Consider the following 12,020-nt stretch of genomic DNA (forward strand, 5'->3'; position numbering starts at 1 on the left):
GCAGCATGAGTTTGATCCCCAACCAGGGAGGTGACCACATGGCACAGCAGACATTTCCTGTCTCACCTGCTGCTCCCCTCATCAGTGTGTATCAGTTGATCCACTTGTTCTGCTCCCTACTCTGTCTCTGGTGAATCCTCTCACCCACCACAGCTCTGGTCTATACCCCACCTCTGGCCTACACCCCAGCTCTTGTATGCATAAATAAATCAATAAATAAGGTTTGGATCTAGATCTCCTTAGTACCACACCCTTTGCATATTCACTTCACCATGATGTTTTAAACAGAAGCACCCTGTGACATACTCAACTACATGTTTCCTAATTACTTGCTGAAGCTCAGGTTCATTATACCTTTTCTCTGAGCCCCCATGAGAAGCTGAGGGTAGGGTGGAAGGGACTGCATGGAGGGATTAAGAGAAGGAAAACACTCTTTCCTTGTTTTCTTGTGACTGAGTCTTAGTTGATTATCAATGGATCCAGAGGATACCCTGTAGACTGGGGTAGATGAAGGATTACTAATAAAAATATTTGGTAACCAGTTTGGCATGGACACCAATCAATCAGAATAGACACTGTGGCAAGATCCTGGATGTCCTTTGCTATGCCAAGTTTAAGTGCTTTAGTTGTTGGATTGTGCTGTGGACCGTGGGTTAACTTGGGGCGGAGACTCTTCTAGCCCAAAGGAAGTATTTCAATATTTTAGGTATGGAGCAACCATGCAGTAGCATGCCATCTGAAGGTCTATCCTGGAGGTATGTGTCTTTTCTCATGATTACTAGTTTGGCTTGCAATGCTGGTACACTAGCATTTCTATTCAATGGTGAGTTTTTTCTTTTTTTTCATTTTTATTTTAACATTTATCATTTAAAAAAAATTTAGACAATATTTGCTTCTCCCCACCCCCTCAGATTGAGTCCCCATAGAATTTCCTTCCCCAAGGCACCACAGTCCCCTGTGCTCCTCCCTCTCTCCCTCTGATCCCTCTCCCTCCTCCTCCCCTGCAGTATGTCTCTGGTTTATAATTGTCTGTTTTTGCTTTGTTGTGTTTTGTATTATTATTTTTTTTTACTGATGCCTTATTTGGTTCCCCTATATTCCTGTTATAAATGAAACCATCCGACATGGTGAGTTTCAAGGCAAATTATACTCAGTTTCTTGGCAAGCATGGGCTACTTCAATCTAGAATCAAATCTGATCACATAATCCTATGTCACACTACTCAAGCTCAAGGATAATAGTCAACAAATTCAGTTGATAGCTGGAACACAGACCTACATGCTCAGAGTCTCAGAGCTTGTCCTCAGAACTACTCATTTTTCATCCAGTGTCTTCATACTATATCACATATGCCTCCCTAATCAATACAAGAAGAAATAGTAGTCTTCCCTGCAAACACATTACCCCTCACTATTTCAGGTCTGTAATTGGGGAACTTTTATAAGGGAGCACCTAATATACTTTGAATCCTACTAAATATATGCAATGATCAATAATCAGCATATGTAATGACTCAGAACTTCTCAGAGCTCCTTACATGCAACTAGATGGTTAGTTCTGTATTTTGCAAGGTTTGGTCCAGAATTATCTTTTACTGAGTAGGATGTACAGAAGCAAATGGATCAGAAATGTAACTGCAGCAAGCAAACTTGATTTCACATTTGTTTATTCTTTCTTGTTTCTTGCTCAAAAAAAAATATTTTTTTTATAGAGGCATGTTTTATTTATTTATTTGTTTGTTAGTTTGTTTATACATGCACTGGGTACAGTTAGAAGCGCGGGAGGGTGAGAGAATTCACCAGAGCCAGAGCGGGGAGCAGAGCAGGCAGAAGGACAGAAGTACACTGCTGAGGGGAGCAGCGGGCGGCAGGAGAGGTCTGCGCGCCATGTGGGACCCTCCTCCGGTGGCCGGGGAGCAGCCGGGGATAGAACCGGCGCGGGAGAGGCCGCAGGCAGCTTCGCAACCCAGCGCTCAACCACTGCGCCACTGGGGAGGCCCTCTCAAAAAATTTTTAATTATGTTTAATTTTTCTTATTCCTATTTCCTGCCTCCATAGGTTTCTAAAAATTATAATTACTTCTCACAAGAAACGACATTGAAAAGGTCCACAAGTCCCTTTAAAAAAACAAATCCAAGACTCCAAAAACTGTATATATGGGGTAACCATAAATGAGAAGATTTAATGTTTTCACTCTTGTTTACTTCTTAACAGATGCTGATGTGTTCTTCATTTTAAAGACCATCTGTGTTCTGAAAACCCCAAAACGCCTATCTCTAGCTTTCACCCCTCCCTTGAGCTCAAATCAGCTATGTGTAGCTGCCTTCTTACCATCTCCATTTAAGATTTACAAATTTAAGACTTCCAGAACTGAATTACTACATAGCAGGCAAAATATCCACATACATTTTGTCCTAAGTTATATCTCCAGCTTTCAGAACAGTGCCTGATTATAGTAAGTGCTAGTTTAATATCTGTTCTATAGATGAGTAAATAGACTTCTTAAATATGCCAGATTGTCACAACTGCAATGTAATAACAATTGAAATAATTTTAAAGGTTAATTTTTAATTTTAAATATTCATGGGGCATATATAAATATATACTTAAAATATATGTTATATATTAAATTTTATATTTATATATGCCTACATATCTATATAATTTATATGTAAATATATATTATGTATAATATATTTGATTATTATATATCCAAATTTAACCACAATAATCTTGCTTAATCTAAATGAACTTTGCTTATTATTATACATTTTATTTGATATTTATCACCGTACAAATTAGTTTGTTTTCAAGAAAAACATGGGGACATTCATTTTGAGGTGTTTCCTAAACAAATTTTCTGGGGATTCATTGTTTATATAAATGTGTAATTTTCAGTTGACAAGACAGCTGGGTGTTTTCAAAATATTCTCCATTGTTCCTAATGAAAACTAACAGAAAGTTAGAATCTTCCTTTATGATGCCATGCTGTATACATGCATTTAAAAGGTCTGCTCATCAAATATATTTGACTTTAGGCATGCATAAGACAGGATTCACAACTATGTATAATGGTTTAGTTTACTGAGCAGATGGACAGAACCTAAATTCCTGCCAAGCTTACACTTCCTTTTTCCATTCTTTGTTTGTAGGAACAGTCTGAAGCCATACCTTCAGGTCAACTGCATATTACTAATCAAATTTGGTTATTCTGTAACTCTTTGAATATTGCTTCTGTCTAAAGAGGTTTCTAAATATGCATGTTATTCTTATAAGGCAAGGATTTTGCACATTTTAAAGACTGCTTTAGAGTTAAATTGATAAGGGTATGACAATATCCACCACCTCTTATCTTGAATTTCGTGGTGAAAAGTGAGACAGGGGAAGGAAACAGGAGTAGTCCCTGCGAAGGAGCTGATATTACAAGAAGAAACTCAATTTCTGGCTCACAAGGTGCACACTAGAGAAATGTAGTCCATTAAAATTTTTGATAAAATAAATAGAAGTGGTGCTGCCTACTCTACCCTTTCACATCTGATCTCCTTCAGCCACACACCCCTGGATAGAATAGAGTGAACTTGTAGTATGCCACCTCTCCACCTTCAACAAGAGATTTTCAAGCAAATGTCACATGTACATTTCAGTCAGTATATCCCTAGCTAGTAAGGTGCAACTCTGTCTTGGCTCAGAGTGTTTCCTATTTTCTTACTGTTACTGTTCAGAAAGAGAAGAAGAGAGAGCAGAGGTAGAAGCCCTTTAGTGACAAATATATCTTAACCTAAATCTCTTGATTTAAAATATAAATAAAATCAGGTCAATTTTAAATCATTGAAAAAATTATTTCTTCATATTATTGGATATGTAAATAGCTTATCCTTTTCATTGCCAAGTAATATTTGAATTCACATACAGCAGACCATTTATCAATTCATCTTGATGGATATTAGGGTTGTTACTAGTTTTGATATTTTGAAAATAAAATATCTTTGTATATTATAATAAATTATAGTAAATAATATAGTGTTCTAGATATAGTCATTTTGCTACAAGGATCAACAAATTAAGCACAACAAATTAACGACTAAAAATTACAGTAGGCTTTTTGAGCTATATTTGAAAACTGATTCTAAAATGCATATGAAAGAAAAATTTTCATGAATAATAAAGATTACTTAAATAAACTGGAGGTTCAAAACTTAGTACTAAAACCATCTATAAAAATGTATTAAGGACACTGGTGTAGGGAAAATGGCAGTGGGATTAGGTAGAAAAACTGTTTAATGAAATGAATGCAATTAAATTAAATAAGATAACTGGGATAATTGGGATAACTGAGTACCACATGCAGTGAAGAGTGTGAGTCATTCAATTCTCTGTACCTGCTGTACAAGAAGTAAAACTGTGAGAAAACTACTAGGATAGTTTGCCCAGGATAGTTTAATCGTAAAACTGTGCCCCACTTTTATTCTTTGCCATCAAAACTTTGCAGGAGTCCAGTATCTTAGAGACTTAAATTTTTCTTATGCCAAAGTCCATACTTTTTTCTCCTAAACATGTGGAACTTCCATTAGTATTAATAATAGCTGAGGATATACTTGTAGAAAATCAAAAATCTGATGGAATACTGACCAAACTCATTTTCACACCATTCATTCCTAACGTTGCATTTTTAAAGATATTTATTCATGTGGCTCAAACACTCTAACATAAAACATGTTATTCATATATGGCTAACTGGGAGATACCAATAAAGAGACATAAACCTAGTATACTAGGTTTTTTCTCTCTCTCTCTCTGCACACACACACACACACACACACACACACAGTATATATAATGCTATATATACATACTGCACATGTGTAGAATAGTACTGGTGCTATACTAATATTGTACTAGTGCAAATGTACTACTACTACATAAATATATACTGCATACATGGTACAGTACAAGTACTATATACAGGGTAAGTACAAATGTAGTACTATATATAATACTAGTACATATATAAGGACTATGTAGTCACTTTTTATAGTACATACCTATAAACCTTATATAGTTAACACATATTACACATATACCTTATATATATGTTATTCATATAAACTCAAGGAATTGACAAATTATCAGAATAAGAAAATTTACCAAGGCTGCTATAAAAGAAATTAATTTAAGACAACATTATGTATGTAATATATGGCATCTCTCTATATAGGCATGTTTATATATGAAGACTGTGGAACAGATACAGAGCAGTTTGTAGTAGTCTGAAAGTAAACATGAATATACCAAGTAATTTAAAAGACAGTGGAAGAATAGAATAGAAAAATAATGTTTGTAGTCTTCATGGAGTTCTTACAAGGCCTGCTGTTCCAAGGAACTGAGTGCTGAGGTATATATTACAAGATGAAACATTTATAGAAGTTATTTTGCCAAGTACTTGAAATGATGGAAACTGTGGGAAAGCTTTCAAGGCAACCTTATAGAGTAGAAAGAAATCTGGACTCAAATTGTGAGGGCTTGCCTCAGGTTATCCACGCTGCTTCTAACTACTTTAGAAATCACACGATACCACTGAATCCAATTTCCTCATCTATAAAGTGGTGAGTAAATGTTCTTCATTGCAAAATTCTTATGGTTTTCTAATAGAAAAACAAAGGTAAAAAGGGCTTAGAATCTTCAGCAATTATAACTTAAGGGGAAATATTAGCAACCACAATTGTTTATCCATCCCTAACCATGTCACCTCACTCACTTTCAAGATAAAAAGCAAAGCAAAACAAAAGATTAAAATGGTAGAACATTACTCTGAAAGTATGACACAAGACTGAAGAACTTTGCATCCATTGAGACGTTGAAATGTTATGTCAGCCCAAGCATTTAGCACTGAACTCCATCAATTTCTTTGCAGTGTTAAGCATTGGTCAGAGAAAAACCCTGATGCTGTAACTTACTTCCAGACCCGATATGTTTAGGGTCCTCAGTCACATCAGACTTGAACATCTCTCATCTCAAGAATATTAGAGTTTGGAAGGAAACGCTGGGTGAAATTTTATTTTTCTTCTAACCTGGGAGATTTTCATGAATTATGGGGGAAATACATACACGCCTGGCAAGTGGATGCATGTTCTTCCTTGGAAGGTAAGTCACATTTATGCTTCCAAGTTTTCAGTTAGCTTAGGGGTTAAATCAGTCCACGAGCACAGTAGCAAAATTGAAATTCCCCAATTCTCTCTTGCAATCACAATTATGGGAATCATGGGAGCTTGAGTGTTTTTAAATTTTCCTCCCATCTAGTTTATGGAGTCCCCAGAGAGTTAACTTCGGTGTTTGTGAACTTATTCCTCTCAGCTAACAGCATTTTTGCCATATTCTCCAGGAAGTGTAATGAATGGATGGAATATAGCAATTTCCATTGTTGCGTCATGGACCAGCCATTTTTCACTTGGACAGTCTGAGTCATGATGCCTCTGGTTGTTTTCTTGGCTTCTCCTCCCTTCCTAATGGGAGCTTGTCAGTTGTGTGCTCCACATTGTATGCATTTTGATACTCTAGTCCTCCTTTCTTAAGTTTATTCTTCATTCTCCCTTATCTTCAACAGTCTATAAAGCATCTCATTGGTTGTCTCAATTGAAATTTCAGAAGAATCACTTTATTTATTTTTTGAAAATTTATTTATTTATGCATACAAGAGCTGGGGTACAGGCCAGAGGTGCGAGAAGGTGAGAGACTTCACCAGAGACAGAGCAGGGAGCAGAACAGGCAGACAACAGAAATACACTGCTGAGGGGAGCAGCGGGCATAACAGGAGAGGTCTGCTACACCATGTGGGATTCTCGCCAGCCTGCGGGGATCAAATCCACATTGCAGAGGCTGTGCACAGCTTCACAGCTTGGCGCTCAACCCGCTGCACCACCAGGGAGGCCCAGAATCACTTTTATTTTTAACTACTGCATCTGCCCAAGACTCTGACACAAGTTCCTGGAGAAAATATTGAATATGTGTATAAAACAAACAGTTGAGCCACTATTGCACTAAAACAGATTTTCTATTCTATAACCGAGTATCCATCTTGATAATAGATTAGGTGTTTTATCTCCTCCATAGACTTATTGTCATAAAGATGCTTGATTCATTCTTCATAAAAATAAAAAGTAGTAAGGGAGGTATTCTCTAAAGGAGAAAAATTTTGATTAAAGACATAGCAGCAGTAGTAAATTTGTCCAGATTGTAATATTCTTAGTCTGAGGCATTGTAGAATGCAATTTAAGAAGTCATTAAGGCCAGAATTACCACAGTTAACAGTTACCCAATTCATGGATGCTTTGAAATAGGCAGTAGAACGGAACATTGCAGAATTCCAAGCTAGAGAGATCCATGGACAGTCATGTTTACAGCATGGTTTGAGATGGGTAAGGATCATAAACAGAGAAAATTGCTAGGACTATACATGACTAAAATTTATGTGTGAAATGATGCAAATTTAGATTCTAGTGGTGGTAAGGTGAAGAAGTATCATGACAGTTTAAAGGGGTAACTGACAAAGCTAAGTCTCCAAGGGAAAAAAAAAATCAAATTATTTTAAATGACTTTAGCTAATTGAAATTCAAGTATCTCCTGTGTTTTCATTAGGATTATTTTCACTCTAAAGAATTTTATCTCAGAATTGGTCTCTTAGAACTTTACTGTACTGGAGCAAAGAATTGAGCATGCTGGATTTAGGTGACTTCCTCAGGCCATCTTATCGATAGTATGCGCCTAGATTGAATCTTAGACACTCCAGGCTTTTCTGGCTCAAGGCTTAAGTGACAGCTTCACCAGTTATTTATGTGTGGTACTGGGCAGTTAGATGTGAGCAATAAATTATACAAACCATCAATAGCTTCCAGATTTGGATTCTCTGAAACTGGCAAATAAAAACAGACGTGCAAACATGTGAAGAGAGAAGATGACATCAATACTGAGGGCAGAGTGATGGCATTGCTTTCAGAGATGTGCTTCAACTTTGGATATGTGGCTATGTCACAAGATAGCAAGTAGATAAGCATCAAGGATGGTAACTTCCAAATGATCAGTATTTGAGAGAAATATTTGAATTACTGGCACAGAAGTTATACTGATACTCAGCAAATGAATGCCTTTCTATGAAGAGAACAGTAACATAAAAAAGAAAGGAAGAAGCTTGAAGTAAAGGTTCCCATCACTATGGGGAAGAAAATACCTACAGTTACGCACATTTAGCCATGAACACAGGCTTTTTTTTCTTTAAAGATTTATTTATGCATACAAGAATTGGGGAACAGGCCAGAGGTGTGGGTGTTGAGAGGATTCACCAGAGACAGAGTGGGGAACAGAACAGGCAGATCTACTAAAATACACTGCTGAGGGGAATAGCAGGTGAGTCACAAGAGGTCTGCTGTACCATGTGGGTAGCTCCCTGGCTGGGAATCAAACTTGGGCTGCAGTGGCTGCAGAGCTTCATAGTGCTGCGTCTTAACCCCTTGCCCTCTTGTGCCACCAGGGAGGCCAACACAGGCTTTTTTGCAAGGCTGCATCAATGATGAGATTTATCAGTGATGAGAATTGTCCTAGTTCCCCAGCTCTGTTTTTGTGTCAAGCTGACCTGTGGGTTCTGATCTAACGCTTCTGCGTGCAAGTTTGTATTGTGATATTGAGTCATATGTTCCTTTAGTATTTGCCCAATCATTACTTTATAAAGGTTTATTCCAGAAGAGGTAATATATTATTTTCTGACTTTGGGAAATATAATGACATCCATCATTTAGGGAAATAATAATTGTATTTTCCCTCACTTATTATACTGATGTCGTTTTGTTTTCTACCCCAGTCTCTGTGTCTTGGGGTGGGGGGCGGTGTTGGAGGCAGGAAACCAGAGCACACTTTAACCAGGAACTACCACTGTTTAGTGGGTCACAGCAGTTTTTTAAAATGCTAGCTCGGCACAAAACACATGCTTCAGAGACCACAGTACACGATGTAATATTCACAACCACAGTGAAATTGGCTCAAATGATTTATTTTGAAAAATTCCAGACTGGGTCCAAGGTATAGAAAAAGCACTACATAATTTATAGGTCCCATTTAAGTCTTTTCTCTGTAAAATTAAATTCCACTCTTTTCCTACTTCTTGCAATAGTAGTTTCCTGGCACTGCTGACAAGCTTGCTCTTGAGAGTTCTACTCCTTAGAGCAATGGAAGGCTGTCTGAAAGCTCCTGATTAACTTGCCAACTAACTGAATATGAAGCCATCCTTTAAACAGGGTCAAAACAATCTCTACTACATTTTCCAGATGGAATATTCCAAGGACCAGAGCAAAGCTCTTGTGAGAAAGAAATAATTGAACCACTCTTCTTCTGAGCTGAGGAACTTCTTCAGAAGTGGGGGTAGTAAGAGAGCTAAAATCTGCTCTCTTAATATCGCTTTTAATATCTTAAACTCAAAATAGCTTTTGGAAAAAGCTCAATTTCAGGGAGGGACTCTGAAGGCTAGGTGAAACCTGCTTTTAATGTTTTTCTAAACTTCTCTCTATAAAAGTCTTTTCCCAGGAGAACTAATTCTCTTATCTCTGTGCAACAGATAAGGCAAAGGAGGGTCCAAGTTGTAACCCCAGATGTCTGAAACCCCAGATGTCAAACCAGAGGGATAGACTCCCTGAGTCCGAATACCACTCCTGATAGCCTAAGCAAAGGAGCATCTGGGAAGGTGATGGAGCCAAGCAGCCATTTTGCAACCCATTTAAAGGGAGTAATGCATGTTAGCTGTATCACCAAGCTATCAAACATTTAAAAAAGAATAGATGTATTCTGGTCTATTGGTCAGGCCATGCTGGGAAAATTGGCCTTCACATACAGTTGAGATCAGAATGGATTATTTCAATATATTTATGAACACACACACACACACTTATTTATTATGAGTAGAGCCCACTTGACTTTTTTGTTTGTTTTTCTTGCTCTTTACCTTTTAATGTCTGAAAACCCCCAGAACTAACTCAAATCAAAGGACTCTATCACATCTGGGTTCCAAACACAAGGCAAGGAGGAAAAACTGAAGAATTAAAATAGTTTCTAGATTAACCTTGATATGCCATCACTTCCATCATTCTAATTAAGTCTCTAATGAAAACCAGTATTTAAAATTATTGTGCATTCCTTTCACTACTTAGGTTACACTCTTGATTCTCCACAACTTTGCAGGGGCCTCATGTGCTACTCCAACTCTGCCCCATTCCCACATGTTAGTAAATGGAGTATGACCAAAATTGGCTAGAAGTTAAATTACATTTTTTTTCCTTGTGCGCAAGGGATAACTCTATTTCCTAATCTGTTTTGAAGTTAAGCTGGGGACCTATGCAAAAATTCTGAACAATGCATTTGAAAGAAAGTAATGTATGGTGATTCAGGTCTGAGTACAATATTTGAATTGTTGCCCATGTAATTTCTTCCCATTCCATGACAAACATGGTTATGTGTTAAAGAAGCTGTTGTCAAAAAATTACAAGGAACCTGGATCCCTGATCCTTGATAGATCATGTGGAGGAAAGCTATTCCAGAGATATCTCTGGGGGAGCTGTCAATTAAACCAGAAATGATATTTATACCTTTATTTTGTTAAATCACAGAAATATGAAGTAATTGTTACTATAGCATAATTAATGACTAAAACAGAATTCCCTATTTGAATTCCTTTGATAATTTTAGTTTTCTAAGGCTATACTCTTACCCTTAGTCATTAATTCCAAAGCATAATCTTTTTAATAAACTAACGTATTTATTAAACTAACCATGTTAAAGTCAATTCTCTTTTCCAACTGTTTAAGGATCCAGGTGAATAAGCTACTTATTTCTTTCTCTTATAGCTAGATCAATTTTGGAGTCCTTGGTGTACTTTTGAGTTATTATGCCTCAGTTGGGAACATCTCAACCCATCAGAGAGATTGTAATAAAATTTAATCTCAAAGGGTGGATTTGATGTCTCTATTTCATTCTTCCCAGGAAGAAAAAATTGTTAATAGCAAATTTACCTAAAATCCTCCTCAGGGAATCAGCTCTATATCCCAAGGAATATTGAGGGGGCAGCTTTTGTGAGTAACAGAGGAGTTGTATTAGATAATTTCTCTAGTAGGAATGAGCAAACTACAGCCTACTGAAAAAATCTGCTCAGTACCCTGATTTTATTTGATTTGTAAATTGAGAAGAGTTTTGAACATTGAAGTTTGTAAATGAAGAAGACCAGATGGGAAGTGGGAAGACCAGGGGGAAGCAAGAGGAAGAAGAGAAGCAGGAGATGCAGTATCAACAGAGATCTTATGTAGCCCACAAAGCCTTAAACATTTATTTATTCCCTAGCCCTTTACCGAAAAAGTATGCTGACCTCTGCTTTAGAAAATTAAGTTGGTACTAAGATTTATATAACTTTGAAAAGTCATAGTTTGTTTTCCACTTTCATATAAATGACACAGGTGGGGGAGGGGAGGGGGGCTACTCCAAAGTGACCCTTTGTTTCAATTTTCAGAAATATATCTAGAGATCACCTTTCTCTTATAATTACGTTTATTGAGATAATGTTGGTTTATAATACTACATGTGTTTTAGGAATATAGTTCATGCGTCTACTAATGGCCCACCATCAAAACCTCCAATAATCCCCCACTATAGTCCACTGGACCCCCTTCTCCCTTTGCTGTCATGCCTCCCCACTTCTGGCAGCCTCAGTTGTAGAATCAGACTTCAAAGATTGGCTTTGTTTTGCTTTTGTCAGTTACTTTGCTTTATTTTTTTATATTCTGCACCAGTGACATCATCTGGTATGTCTTCTCTTTCTGATTTATTTTGATTAACATAATCCCCTTCAGTACCACCCATCTTGTACAAATGTTAAGATTTCATCTTTTCTTTCTTTATAGTTGAGTAGTTCTATTGTGTATATACTGCATCTTCTTTGTCCACTTATCTGTTGCTGGGTACTTAGATTTGCTTTCATAACTAGGCTACTGTAGA

The sequence above is a fragment of the Talpa occidentalis genome, unplaced genomic scaffold, assembly GCF_014898055.3.
Source record: "Talpa occidentalis isolate TD23 unplaced genomic scaffold, MPIMG_talOcc4v2.1 talOcc4.3, whole genome shotgun sequence".
Lineage (NCBI taxonomy): Eukaryota > Metazoa > Chordata > Mammalia > Eulipotyphla > Talpidae > Talpa > Talpa occidentalis.